The sequence below is a fragment of the Setaria italica genome, chromosome II (genome assembly GCF_000263155.2).
Source record: "Setaria italica strain Yugu1 chromosome II, Setaria_italica_v2.0, whole genome shotgun sequence".
NCBI lineage: Eukaryota > Viridiplantae > Streptophyta > Magnoliopsida > Poales > Poaceae > Setaria > Setaria italica.
The window spans coordinates 14491440-14496050 of record NC_028451.1 but is presented as its reverse complement, the minus strand read 5'-3'; positions in this window follow the sequence as shown (position 1 = coordinate 14496050).

Here is a 4611-nt window from a genome sequence, read left to right as displayed (position 1 = left end):
AATTTTGGGAAAAAATTAAAACTTCCCTTTGCCGAGTGCCCCGTACCTCGTACTCGGTAAACGTTATGACATTGCCGAGTGCCAGATCGCGGGCACTCGGCAAAGAACCGGCGTTATCCCCTCTGATTCCAACACTTAGATGCTAGACGACGCCGACACCCAAACTTACTCCCATCTGATTCAACTTCCTCCTCCGCCGCCGCCCGTCGCCCCGCCCGCCGGGCCTCCCGCCCGCCGCGCCCTAGCGCCCCGCACCTGCCCGTCGCTCCCGCCCCGCCCCGGCCCCGGCGTCCCGCCCCCGGCGCTCCCGGCCCGCCCGTCGCCGGCTGCCACCGCCCCGGCCCCGGCACCCCGCCCCGTGGGCCGCCACCGCCCCGGCCCCAGCGCGTCGCCCCGCCGGCCGCCCTACCGGCGGCCCCACCACCGGTGCCCCCGGCCCCGGCGCCCCCTGCCCGGGGCCCCGCCCCACTGGCTGCCCCCGCCCCAACCCCGGCGACCCCGCCACCGGCGTCCCCGCCCCGACCCACCCGTTGCCCCCGGCCCCGGCACCTCTGGCCCGGCGCCCCTGCCACCGGCGCCCTAGGGCCCTGCTGCCCCCGCCCTTGACGTGCCCGCCACCGCCGGACGTCCCCTCGCCTCTCTAGGCCGGCGTCCCTCACCCTCCCGGTAATCAATCTTTGTTTTTCAAGTTACAATCAGAATTAGAAATTAGTTTTTCAAGTTACAAAATTGGAATTAGAAATTAGAAAAGAGTAGAGATGTGGTAGGTTGAAATAGAAATTAGAAATTGCAAAAGTAATTATTAATTAATGAAGGATAAGATAGAGAGGTGGTAGGGCTTTTGTTTTAGAAATTAGAAAATGATGTTTGGCTTGGGAATCTAAGGTATAAGAACTGTATGTGGAAGTCGGCCATCGTGCCGTTTTATTTGATGCAGGTTATGGAAACCTCCACGTGCAGGGGAGGTGCTGCCGAAAATTTAACTTGACAGTTGTATGTTCTTTTTTTGCAGGAGAGGCTACGTTACCGTCCTCGAGCCGTCACTTTGTACGATAGCAAGGTGAGTCATACCATGTTATTTTTGAAGTATGTTTACTTTATTTTGCACATCTTCGTAATTATGTTTTGTTTATCTATGCTGATTGGTTTACTCTTGGCAAATGCAGGTGATTGAACAATGGTGGGCGGTACGAGGAAGATCGCAGCACTTTACGAAAAATTAAAAGCTGCAGCTTCTGGATCAGGTACAAGGTCAAACGCATCGAGAGTTCGAGGAAGGCGTCGAGAGAGGGGTGGAGGCAGGGGTGACGCACAGGTTGAGGAAACGGAGGGGGCACAGGTTCTGGCTAGAGGCAGGGGTCGGGGCAGGGGTCAAGGAAAGGGTAAAGGGGTGAGGCTCCCATCGCCTGTACCTTCGTCGTCGTCGGAGGAGGAGGTACCTTCCGGGCACGCCTCTAGTGATATGGCAGAGGTACAGGAGGAGTAGGAGCGGGAGCGGGAGCGAGAGCGGGAGCAGGAGCAGGAGCAGGAGAGGGAGGAAGGGGAGGAGTGTGACAGTCCGAGTAATTAAGAACTTAAACCAAATAATCAACAAGGTGATTAAGAAGCAAATCAACGCTAACTCCAAATTTCTGAGAGTTAAGGTCCAAAAATGCCTCAGATTTTGAACCAAGTGTTAAAACTCCCTCTTGTTGAGAATCGCTTGTGAAGCAAATAAAAACAAATTTTATATAAGAACTTAAATTTTGGCCAATATACTAGTGGTAGCCCTTTTCAAGTTGAACACCTTCCACTCACAGCACTTCTTCTGATTTTGAGCAGAGGATGTTCCAAATTCGAGTAGATGATCCGTCAACTTTCAAATCCAATTCCGCAATAGCTTTGACCGACGTTCCACCAAAGGTCCTACCATCCTATCTTCAACTTCATCGAGCTTTTCCTTATTGATCTTTATAAAAGTCATAGCACATACCTTGTTCCGGAACTTTCACTTTTGGAAATTAAACCGCGTAGTTCAAACTTGGTGTGAGAATACGCGTTAAACCCGGCACCTTCATCACGACACGTATCATCATGCATATTTAAGCATCATGAACATCTTTTTGTGTATCGTTGGCCTTTATAAGCATCATTTGTGCATACATGAGTGTTTTGGCCATGCATTGTTAAGTGCTCCGAATTTTGTTATATCGGTCTTCATCCACTCCGCTATGTTGGGCAATCTCCTCTGTTGACGATCAGGGACGTCGGGGGCGGCGACGTAGTGGTCCCACGTGTAGGCCGGCTGCTGCTGTCCAACGTACACCACCAAGCCAGGGAAGTGAACCCTACACAAAAGGCCAAGGATCCCGTTGGCCTTACGGTTGTGGTCACCCCCACTAAGCTTAATCCAACTCCTGCACAAGTGATTAATATAAATTATTAGTTTTTGTAACTTTCACCATAGGAACATTGTTGAGAATATTTAAAGTTACTTACTTGGTCCCAACCGGTTTAATCAGCGGGCGTAAATGCTCAGGTATCGGACGCTTCGGGAGGGATGAGGGACCTCGCAACCATATCTTGGACTGGGCATCCCCTGCCTCCCCGTCCCCCTCCTGCTCCTGCTACTCCTCTTCCGCCTCCTCCTGCTCATCGTCCCCAGAGGCGTGTGTGCGGAAGGTAGCTCCTCCTACTCCTCCTCCTCCTCCTCCTCCTCCTCCACCTCAGGTTCAGGCGACGGGGGCCTCGCCGCTTTACCCTTCCCTCGAGGCCTCTGGACCACCACCACCTCCTCCTCCTCCTCCTCAACCCTACGTCGAGGCTTGCCTCGACGCCTCCCTCGACCGCTCCCTGTAGCAGCCAGTCTCTCGCAAATCGATGTGAGCTTCCTGATACCGCCCACCATTGCTCAATGACCTGCAATTAAAAAGAATAAACCAATCAGCATAGATAAACAAAACATAATTACAAAGATATGAAAATTATAAATAAATTATAAATAAATTAGTATGACTCATACATGTATTAGAAATAATCATCATGATCGGGATTAGCTGGATCATAAGTCTCATCATCACTATCACGCGTGTCGATATAGTCAAGCCCGTGCTCCGAAGGAGGAATGTCATCATCACTATCATTAGCTAATTGTAATCATTGAAGTAATTCTAAGTCCTTCACATTCTGAACCTCGTCTCCACCGTCCTCTGCAGCAACCCTTTCGTTTTCTACTTCCATTCCGATCGCTTCGGTTAAATCTATCACAAAACTCCCTTTGAGACCATCTTCTTGGAATAACTCTCCTTCGTACGTGTTGGGATCTATATTGTAATCTTCATTGTTTGGTACAGGTAGTTTACCGTGTGGCGATACCTTGTACACAACATCCCAACCCTTAAGACGGCTGTCGGTTTGGCACGGGTATGACAAATAATAAACCTGCGTGGCCTGTTGAGCCACAATATAGACATCGTCTCCTCGTAACATGGATGACTATCGAATTTCGACTAGCCCAAGATTAGGGGCCCATCTCACGACAGATGGATCAAACCAATGGCATTTGAATATAACTGGATTAAGAGGTTTGCACCCATGAAAAGTTAGTTCGTATATTTCTTCAATTCTTCCGTAGTACTCGACCCCATCAGAGCCTGGCGTGAAAACTCCGGTATTTGTGGTTCTTCGATTGGGCCGACTCTGCTCGTGCCTTGTTGTATGAAAACGATATCCGTTGACGTCATAACCGGCAAACGACCTGACCCTATAGTCACAGCCATCGGCAACCTGTCTCAACTCGACATTCATAGATGCATCGGTTCGGCCCTGCAAGTTCAAGCAGGGCGGTTCGTTATATTAATCGTATGTACGAGAATCGACGAAGAAATTGGATTGTACCTTCTGTTTGAACCAAGAAATGAAATCGCGCATTCCATTTTCCGCACCCTCTTTGAGAAGAGTCTCAGCTTCGTGCGGGTACAATTGCCTTGATTTACGCCAGAATTGATGATGAAATTGCCTGTAGCAATGAGAAATATACGTTTAGGCAAGAGAATGGTGACTAGTTCGAAACAATTGAGAACTTACATCATGTACGGCTCCACCTCAGATAGGTTGGTCAACACATACAGCATGATAGAGCGTCACTCTTCATGGTTCAAGGTCTTGCGGGTCGCACCACTTGCACTTCCGAGTTGCCCTCGGAAAATGCTAAGGCTCAATTCATCTTCGCTGGCATTGTAATGAGGAGGTGGATTATGCACGCTAGGAAGGTTGTCAGCGTAGTATTTTGATGTGAAGTTTGACACCTCCTCCAGAATGTATGCCTCTGCAATGGATGCTTCAATTTTGCACTTATTCTTACATTTAGTTCGAAGAACCTTTTGACATCTCTCAATTGAATAGCACCAACGACCCTGCACAGGCCCCCCATTCGTGCTTCATACGGGAGGTGTAGAATCATATGCTGCATTGGATTGAAGAAGCCTGGTGGAAAGATCTTCTCCAACTTACAGAGCAACACAGGCGCCATTGTTTCCATTTCTGCAACCACGGTACGAGATAACTCCTTCGCACAAAGCCGGCGGAAGAAATTGCTCAACTCCGCTAGCACCTGCCACACATGCTCAGGGA